The sequence below is a fragment of the Zea mays genome, chromosome 4 (assembly GCF_902167145.1).
Source record: "Zea mays cultivar B73 chromosome 4, Zm-B73-REFERENCE-NAM-5.0, whole genome shotgun sequence".
NCBI lineage: Eukaryota > Viridiplantae > Streptophyta > Magnoliopsida > Poales > Poaceae > Zea > Zea mays.
In genome coordinates this window covers 107676409-107689904 of record NC_050099.1, presented here as the reverse complement: position 1 = coordinate 107689904, position 13496 = coordinate 107676409, and positions in this window count along the sequence as shown.

Here is a 13496-nt window from a genome sequence, read left to right as displayed (position 1 = left end):
GGTTTTGAAGGTAAACCAAATGCGAAACATGTACGTGCCAGGATCAGAAATTCACGTACACAACGATTACATAAATGACTCATCCAAGCATAATGCTTCAAATAACAATAAAGAGTAAGTAATAATATTACAGACTAGAGCCATTTACATATGAATCAAAGTACAAAGAATCAAAACATAGCCAACGTACATTAACCCACCACAGGAAGCTGACTGGGGGAGGTCGCTAGCCTAATCCTCGAACTCATCGAAGTCTGGGAACTCCTGGAGATCCACCTCGACACCTTCTTTACCTGAGCATAGATTGCACCAAAGGCAACCTGGTGTTTTGTGAAAGCAGGTTGAGTACACATCAACGTACTCAACAAATGTCCCGTTTGGTTGTGGTGGGCTAGCTTTATGTGGGGTTAAGGTCAAAGAAGATGCTTTTAGTTTGTGAGGTATTTATTACTAGTAGAGAGCCAGATTTTAACATTAACTCAAAAGTACTCTTTCCAAACAGAAAGAATACTAGAAACCATAATCATAAGCACAATAGAAACCAGCATTATCCTCATCATCATCTGTAAACAAAGTAGCCCTGATTCAATGTATCTCTAATCAATGGAGCTCCCTTGGCCGCTCATAACCGCGAGCACGACTGATATATCAATTTCATAACACTCTGTAGAGATTGTGCTCTTTACCCACGAGCCGTGAATCCCTCTCTAGCTCGGGCTTGCAAGACTAGCCAGGGATTCACTACGAAGCCTTTACAAAGATTCCCTGAGGCTGTAGCTGCCCATTAGGTTTCCTAAATGTACCGCACTCCTCCCCAAGGGGCTATCCACCCTCGGCAGAGCAAGCCGCATACACCGAGCCCCATTAATGGCACGACGACGAAGCGAACTACAGCCTAGTCCTTACGGAGAGGCACTCAAGAAACCGCTCGAGTCCCCTTAAATGTCACAATATCATCATCATAATCAAAATGGAAAACAGCGTATCATAAATAATCTCATCATGTTCATTGATTAAAGTAAAGCCCTAGCATAAAACTAATCATAATAATCAATTACCAAAGGGTAAACAAGGACAGGAAAACAGAATACTAGTCAATCCTTAGGTTGATCATGGTATGCGGGTTGATGAATTATAAAGTAAATGGGACATAATAGGTCAGAGGACACTTGCCTTCACCAAACAGATGCTCAGGGTCTTCAATCTCGTAGAACTCGAAGAGCTAGATCACTTGATCGCCAACGCTTGATCTTCGATTCCTCGAAGCTCGGAAATGGATCACATTCTATTCGCGATGCACAACGAATAGAAGCAAGCACAAGCAAACACATACTTGCATAAGAACATTACACCATACAAGATAAAATATTATAAAAGGGAGCAATATAAAATAAGCTCGCTTCTACAGTCACACGAGGAAAAGAAACGTCGAACTCGAAGCTACGGTCAAGAAGTTAACGGGTTTACGCTGAACAAATATTAGTTAGAACATTTAATCCAACATTTCTCAAATATAAATAATATCTACTACATCGTTTTGGCTAACTTAATGTTTTAATTGTGGATGATTAAATAAATAACTAATTAACTGATATGAGTAATTATAAGCAAACAGTTTAATCTCGTGATGCGGACAACGCGCGAAATAGTACGAGCGAAACAACATGACAGCGTGCAGAACGACGCGCGGACACGCGCGACATTCGCGAACAACGTGCGACAACACGTGAATAACGCACGAACTACACAACGACGACGAGCGCCACACGTGCGAACAAAGCGTAGACAGTACGACAACACGTACGACACACGAGAGCCGCTAGACATCGTGTTTATACTAAACCCTTATTAATTAAAATATTTGAATAGGCATTAATCACATTAACTTGTATTTATAAAAGCGCAAATAAAACTATAAATTAGTTTTATTTAAATTGTTATTCTAATAAATATTGGATGAACAAATAATTAACTAGTTAATTAAAACTTATGTCATGACAAAATAATGTTACTAATATGAAATCGGCGTTGTTACGAAGTTGACACGACTAAAACGACCCAAAATGTGTTTACGACACATTATATATTGAATAACTAACAATTCGCGGCTAATAAACGACGCGACATAAGAATACTACTAAATTGTGTCGTTTTATATTAACCAAACATTGAATACAACATTTAAGTCGGCATAATCACGTAACAGGTATTTTACAAACGCATAACTAAAATTATAGACTTGGTTCGATCGAACTGTTATTTTAAATAACCGACGCTAAACAAGTAATTAATTATTTAACATGAACGATGCGGCGAAGCGATTTTATCAAAGCGCGTGAATAGCGATTTACGTGAGCGAACATCATGTGCATCAGCACGCGTGAAACAGCACGAGAAATAGCATGTGCGACACGCACGCATTGCGCGCAAATCAGCATGCTGTGACGCGCGAAACAGCATGTGGATGGCACGAGAAACAACGCGTGCGACAGTACGCGCGACATTCAGGAATCACTAACAAATATCAGATTTATACTAAACATATTAATTCAAAAGCATTTGAATCAAAGTAACCACGTAAATAGGTTTTTATAACTGCGTAAATTTAAGCTATAGATTAGTTTTAATTGGTTGGTGATTTTAATAACCAATGGATGAACAAATAATTTATTAATTATATAAAACACCTGTCGCAACAACGTAATATTACTAACATGTAGACGACGTCATTACGAAACTAACAAAATATGTAACAGATCAAAACGGATTTACAACATGAATTATATAGAATACGTAATCTTTTGCGGATTAAAGCCGATGTCGCACGATCTCATTGGTCGGCCACCTACAACACAAAAGGCCACATGGAACACTACACATAATATCCTGCAGATCGAATCACGCACGAGAGCAGTTACCTCTTCATCCTCCTCCTCCTCAAAAGCAGACGAACGAGCATACGAATGGAACCACCATAGGGAAACTCGGCCGAGGAGGTTGGTCGCCTGGTGGGGCCCACCGGCGAGGCCCACTCGCCCACGCTGCAGAGGCCAGCATCAGGCAAGGAATTGTGTGTGCAGGGTTAGAGCAACTCCAGTAGTTCTCTAAAAAATAGCTTGCTAAAATCATGTTTAGCAAGTTGCTAAATAGCTATTGGAAGTAAAAAATAACTTAGTCTCCAATAGTTGCTCATATTTAGGAAGTAGTTCGATTTTGAATCTAGCTTTAACGGCCCTACCTCTATGAGATCTGCCTGATAATAAGGTTGAGAGCAGATGATGTGAGAGCGGAAGAAAAAAGGCCGGTCGATATGAACTATGGATGAGTGGTGGTCCGGTGGCTCAACCTATGAGAAAGTTGGGTTCGACGGTGAAGGAGAAACTTGTGTCATACGTGTTTGACCTAGCTACCTCATTATGCTAGAAAATGAAAAAAAAACGTGTTATACCTGGCTATCTCACTGTGTGGGAAAGGGAAAAATAATCACGCTAGTGTGAAGAAATTGACGTCAACTGTATTTAGGGAGTTCTTACCGAGTTGCTAAATGTGGAGAGTAAATAGAGTTGAATAGCAACTAAGTAAATTTAGCAAGTTTATTTAGAGAACCATTGGAGAAGCATTTTTCTGTTTACTTCTTAAATTTAAGATTTAGAGAGTTGTTTAGAGAACTATTGGAGTTGCTCTTAGGCCAGGCTAGCCGCGGGAAGGCCGCGCGGGCTGGCTGCGCCGGGGGTGGGGCAGGGGCGGCTTTGAGGCATGGAGATGGCGATTTGGGAGAGAGGGAGAGGGTAGACAGCGAGGAGAGACGATGTTTTTTGTAACAGTGGCGGCTGAGGCGGACGGTTGACAAGGAAATCGCGACGTGCGGTGGAAGGAGGTAATTGGTAGAAGATGCACATGACGAGTAGGTCCTGCGGACGGAGCAACGATTGGGCAGGGGCGTTGTGCACCTACGCGGCTACGCCCGCGCAACTGCTGGGCTGGGCTGGCTAGCGGACGAGTGGGGAAAATATGATTGCTTTTTCCCCTTTTTTATTTATCTTTTCCTTCTACTCTCTACTTTTCTTACTATTTCAATTTGAGTTCCCATTTAAATGCATGCTTCACAAGATCGCTCATAAATACAGAAATAAATATATACTCTAGCATGATGCAACCATCAAACTTCTCTAGGATTTTATTCTACTACGCTAAAAACTTATATATAATAAAATAAATCTCCATTATTTAGAAAAAAAGAAAAGAAAAGTAAGGAAAAGAGAGGGTAACACCTGAATTTGATGAATATTAGAAAAGAAATTTTATACCCCAAATTCAGGGTGTTACATTAGGTGTTTATGAAAAATTTGGGTTGCTCACTATTTTCCATTTTTGGGTTCTCTTTTTTATTTTCTAAAGGTAATTTCATAAACCTAACTCTATTTCTTTAACTCACTTACCTTGGTGTTCTAAGGTCGTTAATATTTTTGTAGTGGTTTAACAATGGTTAAGTGACTACCATAATTTTCTTAACCTTAGTGCATGGGTCCTACTATTTTTACCATTATCTTTTTTTAAATACTTAATATCTAATTTAATTAATAATTTCCAGAACAGTACTGGACTATGGTTCAACATATTTTTCCCATGAACTACGTCACTTAGGCATGCTAGGAAAAATAGGATTGCTCTCCAGTTCCTATTTTTAGTATCCTTTTTCTTTTTCCTAAAGTTTGAGCAAAAATAAGTCTTAGAGAATAAACTTTACTTAACCTTGTGTACTCTGGTGCTTAATATTTTTAAACAGTGTAACTCCTGGCCAAGTATCTTCATAAATTTTCTCCACCTCGTTCTAAAGGTTTTACTATTATTTTCCCTATTTTCAAGACTTAAGCAATTTTCTTATTTAAATCAAAACTCAAAAAGATAATACAGAAATCATGGGTCTACTATTTTTGCTGGGTAGTTTATAATATGCCGAGTCTAGCAAAATTGGTTTGACCAAATTCGAATGAATATTAATCAAGATATGCCTGTTCTAAGTTTGCTACACATTAAAAATGAATTAGAAATTTGAATGGAAAAGACAAACATCTTTGCACTCAGGTCCATAGGTTTATTCTCCCCTTTTCCTTAAAAAAGCGTCCTCGGGGAACTATTCATGTGAGTCAGCAGGTTCATAGAAAACCCCCTAGGTTTCTATCTCTCTCAACCCGCGGTCCTCTCTCGGCCGAAACAGTGTTCCATGAGGAAAACACAGGGGTGCCGCTCAACACCGTTGGTAGCGTTTCAGGGGTGAGTTTAGGGAGAAGCGGGAGGATGTGGCGAACACGCCGGTACCTTTGGTTTGGTCGGAGGTGGCCGGAGTCGTGCTGGCCATGAGCAGTGGTGGATGAGGTCGTCGGCGGCGAGGGGCTTGGCCTGTACATGGTAGTAGAGTTCGATTGGACTGTTTGGGGAGCTTCACTAGGTGATGTAGAGGCTGTGCGTGCAAAAAATTGAAGAATGGTGTGCCGGCCTTCCTAGGCCATGTACTCCGGTGGGCGAAGGGAGTCCGGCGAGGGAGATCGGGCGTCTCCGACGGGGTAGCACTCGGTCTGAGGGCTTAGGAAGTTTCATCGGACTCTGGGAGGCTGGCTGAGTAGCTGGCTTGGGCGGGGATGGACCGAAGCGGCCGGTCCACGGTGGTCGAGTTCGGACCTCTTTAGCAGGTGGCGGGCTCTCTGTTTTCAGGTAGTTCTCCGGTGGCCGAGCGCAGGCTAGAGTGAGGGGCTACGGGTAAGGATGTCCAAGGGACTAGGCGAATTATATAGGCGCGGGCGTGGCTAGGGCGCGCAGGTAGACTGACCGTGCATGGGGGTGAGCGCGCACGTGGGTTAGGCGAGCTCTGGCCTGCCAACCATGGTCTAACACGTGGTGGTGTTGCGTCTACCCTTATTGTTGCGCGTGTAGTCACTTGTCCGAGCCTGCTCTTGCCTTGGCCAATGCACAAAACCTCTTCACCTCCCTTGAAGCTACCGATTTCGTGTTGTGGTCAATGGATTTTGCCTACTGGAACCAGAGATATGTCGCTCTTAAGTAGGGTCTGTCTCATAGCCCAAATCCGAGACAAACCTTAGGTGTTGTCATGTCTAGGGATGAAAGTGGTAATTCGAACTGTTAGGACAAATTTAATATTTTAAAATAGATATGTATAAAATTTGATATTGATCTTTTTTTATGTTATCAAGCACATTAGTACAAATACGAATAAAATATTACATAAATTGTTTTATGTATTATTTTCTCCCTACAACACAAAAAGTTGAAAAAATTACCGAATTTATTTTCGAATCCATACCGAAGTTTATATCTATTATTTTAAAAATATATATGATAAATTTGAGGTTTACCTTTTATGAATCTCTAGAAGTTGAATGTTAAAAACAAGAATACAAATTTGTATTATAAATTCTATATCCTATTTATTCACAATCAAAGAAAAACGACTAAAAACTGATTACTGAATAAATACCGTTTCCGACCATTTTCATCCCTGACTCATGTCAAATCTTCAAGTTTCGATGTCATCTCTAGATATGTTGTAGAGGGGTTAGTTTATTACAACTTTGTCAATGACAGCCCACGGTTTTGAATTCAAAATTTCCATGAACGTGGGTGATCTTTGAAAAGGGGCTGAAATTTGAATTAGGGAAATCCTGATTTTTCTTTGAGCTCCCTACTTGAGTGACCTTTTTGGGCCCTTTGTGAAACCTTTCTGGGGTAACTTTCTTATTATTTTTGTAGGGTATTAAGTGTACTACAACTTCTATAATTAGCCCAAGTCATGACAATGTGATTTATTTAGCCTTTTCAATATATCTTTCTTCGGTGCTCTAATGCCCTAAAGAGGGAAACTTTAGGATTTAGCACTTCTCCCTCTTCCAAGAGCATGATATGGTTAAGGTATGATCTCTAAGGTGATAAAGACTTAGTTAAGGCTTGGATCCTCAGGTTTGGTGTCTTTTGCTCAGAATAACCACATGTGATAACATGTCATAGAGGTGGGTGCTGAGAAGAAACCCTGAGTAACACCTGGGGTGTTACATCCTTCCCCCCATAAAAGAATCTCGTCCCGAGATTTAAGGCACCTAGGTAAGTAATGGAAAAGGAAACGCGTCACAACTTTATTTCCTATTTTCTCTTACAAAGCAGGGTGTGTGTGTGTGTTTGGGTCTATTCTAACTTTACATAAGGTGCACACATCTTAGAGGCTACAAGAAGTTAAAACTTAGGAAAATGTTTTTCTAGGAAATCTTCAGATTCCCAAGTAGCTTCCTCTTCTGTGTGTTGGTTCCACTTCACCTTGTAGAATTTGAGGGTCCTTTTTCGGGTAACTCGGTCCTTCTGATCCAAAACTCGGATGAGATATTCTGAATAGGTTAAGTCTGGTTCCAAATTAACCTCTAATATATCCATAGTTTGATCAAGGACTTGAAGACACTTCTTCAGTTGTGATACGTGGAACACATTGTGTACAGTAGATAATGATTCTGGTAGCCGAAGTCTGTACGCAACCTACCCACATCGTTCAAGAACAGGGAACAAACCAATGTATCGGGGTGTTAACTTTCCTTTAACCCCGAATCGACTAACTCCTTTTATTGGCGATACCTTTAAGTGCACATGATCTCCGACTTGAAAAATTAATGGTCAACGTCGTTTATCTGCATAATTCTTCTATCGTGCTTGAGCTTCTCTCAAGTTGTGTCGTATGCGTTGAACCTTTTCTTCCATTTCTTTGACCAGATCAGGTCTGAAAAACCACCATTCTCCTGGTTCTGACCAATTCAAGGGTGTTCTACATCGCCAACCATATAGAGCTTCAAACAGTGCCATTTTGACACTCTCTTGATAGTTGTTATTATAAGAAAATTCTGCCAAAGGAAGACAATCATCCCACTTTTGCGAAAATTCCAAAACACATGCTTGTAATATATCTTCTAGTATTTTATTTACTCTCTCTGTTTGTCCACTTGTTTGAGGATGATATGCCAAACTATGAAGCAATTTAGTGCCCAAAGATTTGTGTAACTCTTCCCAAAATTTGGATACAAATTGTTGTCCTCGGTCCGACACTATCGTCTTTGGAACTCCATGGAGGCTTAGAATACGAGCAACGTATAATTGAGCATAAACAAAGATTGGGTGATTGGTTTTGACTGGAAGAAAATGAGATGTCTTTTTAAGCCGATCCACTATAACCCAAATAGAATCATATCCTTTGGATGTTTTGGGTAATCCAACAACAAAATCCATATTTATGTCATCCGATTTCCATGTTGGGAAAGACAATGATTGCAGGGGTCCAGTAGTCTTCATAGCACCGCCTTTACTCGTCTACAGTGTCACACTTTGCCACATAGAGAGCAATTTCTATCTTCATTTTAGTCCACCAATAATGTTGCTTCAAATCTTGGTACATCATGGTACTTCCAGGATGGATAGAATATCGACTATGATGGGCTTCATCCAAGATCTGTTGACGAAGTTCAACATTCTTAGGCAGAACTATACGGTCTTTAAACCATAACACTCCTTGGTCATCCTTCTTAAAACAAGTAGCTTTACCGGCTTCCATTTTCTCTTGGATATGCTTCATACCCTTATCAATCTTCTGAGCATATATAATTCGTTGTTGAATAACTGACTCAAGCTTCAATTGCATTAAGGCTCCTTGTTGCACTATATCTAGGTTTAGTCTTTCCATTTCCTGACATAAAGTAGTGTCAGGCAATCCCACAGTAAGGCAATGGCAGAACACTTTACGACTTAGGGTATCTGCCACCACATTAGCCTTTCCCGGATGATAATGAATCTCTAAATCATAATCCTTGATTAGCTCGAGCCACCTTCTTTGCCTCATATTTAACTCTGACTGGGTAAAAATGTACTTTAGACTTTTGATCAGTATATATATGACATACATTTCCCAATAGATAATGACGCTAGATTTTAAGGGCATGAACCACTGCTGCCAATTCCAAATCGTGCGTCGGGTAATGTTCCTCATGCCAACGCAGTTGCCTTGAGGCATAAGCTATAACTCAGCCTTCTTGCATCAAAACACATCCAAGTCCAATGCCTGATGTGTCACAATATACATCAAACAGCTTCTCAATATCTGGTTGAGCCAAGAACGGTGCAGTAGTCAGTAGTATCTTCAAATGTTCAAAGGCCTCACTACACTTGATTGACCAATTAAACTTAACATCATTCTTCAACAACCCCGTGATAGGTTTAACAATCTTGGAAAAGTCTTGGATAAACCTACGATAATAGCCAGCTAGTCCAAGAAAGCTTCTGACCTGATGCACCTTGGTGAGAGATTTCCATTCCAAAATATCCTTAACTTTGCTAGGATCAACACCAATTCCTTTAGCCGATAAAACATGCCCCAAAAATTGGATTTTCTCCAACCAAAACATGCACTTGCTAAGCTTAGCATAAAGTTGATGTACCTTAAACGCATTAAGACAATCCGCAAATGTTCTGCACGCTCCTCTTTATTCTTGGAGTAGATCAAGAATCATCAATAAAGACCACTACGAACTTGTCTAATTCTAGCATGAACACCGAATTCATTAGGTACATGAAATGGGTTGGAGCATTAGTTAACCCAAGGACATAACCAGATACTAGAATAATCCATATCGAGTTGTAAAAGCCGTATTACGTATATCTTTAGGTCGAATTCTTATATGATGATAGCCCGATTTGAGGTCAATCTTAGAAAATACCCAGGCTCTAGTAAGCTGATCGAATAGAAGAAGGATCTTGGGAAGGGGGTACTTATTATTAATGGTGACTTCATTAAGGGGTCGATAGTCCACACACATTCATAGGGTTTGGTCTTTCTTTTTGATGAAGATGGTTGGACAGCCCCATGGCGACAAACTTGGTCTGATAAATCCCTTCTCCATCAAGTCTTGCAATTGTGTCTTTAGTTCTGCCAATTCATTGGGAGACATACGGTACGATCTTCTAGAAATAGGAGTCGTACCAGGTTTTAACTCAATCACAAACTCTACATCCCTATCGGGAGGTAATCCTGGCAAGTCTTCAGGGAATACATCCGGGAATTCACACAAAACTAGAATGTCTTGTATCTCTTGCACTATGGCTTCAAAAGCTCGTCCGGTTGCCTTGATCGAGACAAATACGGGAACAAATAGTCTGACTTCTTCTTGTCCATGACTTATCTGAACAGTCCTTTGATTGGCATTGATAACAACCTTATTTTGGGCTAACCAATTCATGCCCAGAATCACATCTACGTCTTGCCCTCTTATAACTATCATATTAGTGGGGAAGTCATATCCTGCTAATTTCATGGGTACGTGGAAGGCTACTTTCTTAGTAAAAATTTGGCCCCCAGGTGATTGAATAATAAGACCCTTCTTTGATTCAACACTAGGTATTGTAACGCCCTGAATTTGGGGGTATAAAATTTCTTCTCTAAATGCCTACCAAATTTAGGTGTTACCCTTTGTCTCTCTCCCTCCCTAGACCTCCTCTCTCTTCCTTTTGTTTAGAGTTAAGTTAATTAGGTTAGGGATTAATTATTTATTTTGTCAAAACTTGGTGGTCATGACTTGTTGCTTCATGTTGAGCCTAAATTATTCTTTGATTTGATGCACATGTTTGAAATATTTGAATTTGAATTTGTGTTTGAGTTTGAATTGACTTCACTAGAGAAAATAAAAAGAAAACACAATTAGAAATTCGGAGAAAAAGGGAAAACCAAATTTGGCTCAATTCAGCCCAGTGGGGCCGCGCGCACGCCCGCGCCGCCTGACACCACTTGTCGATGGCAGTTCTCGCGCCCGCATGCTCTCTCCTCCTCCCTCTGCCATCTGGGCCCCGCATGTCGACGCCATTCCTTACTCATCCACGCGCCTACGCGCTCTCTGCTCAGCGGGCCTGTCACACCCAGTTCTGGGGGCAAAACCGAATGCATAGCATATGTGTGCCAAGATCCATTTCCACACATATGTTGACGTCACAAGTGTAATATAGCAAAAGACAATGCAATAAAGGCGTAAAGAGAGTAGAGTACTTTATTACATCATCTGAATCATTGTATCTTTAACAAGTAACAACATCAAAGTAGGGCAGAATTAAATATGGGCACAGCATAGGAAGGTGACTGACGCATCTTTAGACTTAAAACTCATCGTCGAAATCTCCATCAAAGTCTTCTTCATCACCCACTGATCAAAATATTAGTAAGTGTGAGCTCACTTATGGTCGGGGCTCAACAAGTGGGGGAAAATTAATGCAAGTTTAACATGGTGAGGCTAAGGTTGAGCAATAAGCATTTTAGTTGGTCAATATTTTACTAACAACACATGTTGTACAAATAAGTGTGTATCCCAAGTATCCCATTTAAACAATGGTATAAGAGTATATCAAAAACACTTAAGTGAAACCACTTAAGCAAACCATTGGCAGATCATCAGATCTCGATTTATTGTCCATCTTTAAGTTCAATTATCATGTTAGGGTCTAGGTTGCTCTTAACCGTGAGCACGACTGACATATCAGTTTTACATTCTGCAGAGGTGGTACAACTTTACCCACAAGCCATGTATCTCATCTAGCCTGGGTTAATCGGACCTGTAAACACTGCCGAGGTGAATGGCTAGGGATCCATTATGAGGCTTTCACAAAATACACTTAATACAAAGCAACCCGCTAAGAATTCCAAGTCGGTGTGGAGGCCCTCTGGACGAGCTACCTTAGCCAAGAATACGTCCCCATGTTAACATGAGATGCCACCACTGTCGCTCCCCCTCTTGCCCATTTTTCAGGTAAGGTTGCTAGGTACTAAGGATATAAAGCTAATTACCAAAGCCAGAGCCATGATAACACTCGTGGTTGCACTGTTATCCTGGGTGCTCACTCCATGTTCCAATTAGTATGAAATAATCTTGTTTAACCATCGGGTTAACACCATAATGCCAATTTCACTTCCGGAACATTAATATCAAATAATGAGTGACATCAAAATTAACAAGTTGAGCGGTAGCATCAATTTGCAAAGCATAGTATTTTCCCATGGTAGTCAAGGAATACAGTTGGTAAATCTAGGAAATCCTTAATTAGGTAAATCCCATCAAATTATGCAGTATATCCAAAAAGTAAACATTATTATATGCATTATTTGGGTACAAATAGAATATGCAGAGGGAGAATCCACTTGCCTTGCTCGAACTTGTCCTGCGGGTCGTCCTCGAACGCGTTAGGCTCGTATAACTCACAGTCCACTTCTAGCATCGATTTGTGTATCGCACATACAAAAGAATACGTACACCAAATAAATAAACATTCACCAGTACAGGGGTAGTCATTCACCATTACATTCGTATTCATACATCACACTTATCACACTCATAAATACGTTCTAAAGTGTAAATACTAATTAACTCATTTATGACTATTACCGCGAGTCATTAATGATGAAATTATGAGTAGGTGTCTATAATAATAGTCTTAACTAGTATTAATATGCATTAACATTCTTTATGAAAAATAAATGCTAATTATTTTCTTTATTACTAATAAATAGACTAATAGATTTTATTCCTTTTATTTCTAACCAGAATTTATGCGTATAGCTAAAAATGACTCTACTAACATTAATTTTGTAAGAATCAATATAAATTACCAATTGGGCTATTTATAACATAAACAAGGTTATTTTGACATAAACAAGTATTTTTACAAATTCTAAAAAGTTAAGTGCTATACTTATGGACACCTTTATTTTGTCTAGTAAAAACCTATTTTTGTAACGACTAGTAATATTCTTTTAATTTTCTCTTTTATTTCGAAAAGAAAGTATTATTAATAATAATCGAAGATAAATCATCTAATAACCCATTATATTTATATTTCATGAATTCTATACCATTTACTAATTCCATGTTAAGAAAAGTTTCTATTTTCTATTAAAACGAACTTATGATTATAACCTTCTAAATAATTTCCAAAATTTATTGTGAACAAAATTAACTATAAAATTACCTATCTAGTGTTTTTATCACCATCGTGTATACCAATTTTCGTCATACTTCTCTCTAATCCAACATTCTAAAAGTCATTGTAAACAAATAACATGAATAATCATGGTACACTAATTTATTGCGTATATCTACCAAAAATCCATAGCGCACAAACACATGAATTCCGAATCACAACATGCTCATATTACAACACAATAATTATAAAATTCACAAACTGAATCAAAAAGTGATTTCAAAAATACATAAAAATAATTTTGGGTCGTCTTCAACCTTGCGACGAACGACGGATGGGCTTGGGCGTGCGTCTAGGTGAAGGCTGGGTACGACAGGTGGCGTAGCTCCGGCGAACAGGGCACGAGTGCGGTCCACGAAGCTCCGGCGACGGCGTGGCGAACTCCAACGACGGTGGCGGTGGCTCCAACGGTGAGGAGAGTGAGAGAGAGAAGGGGG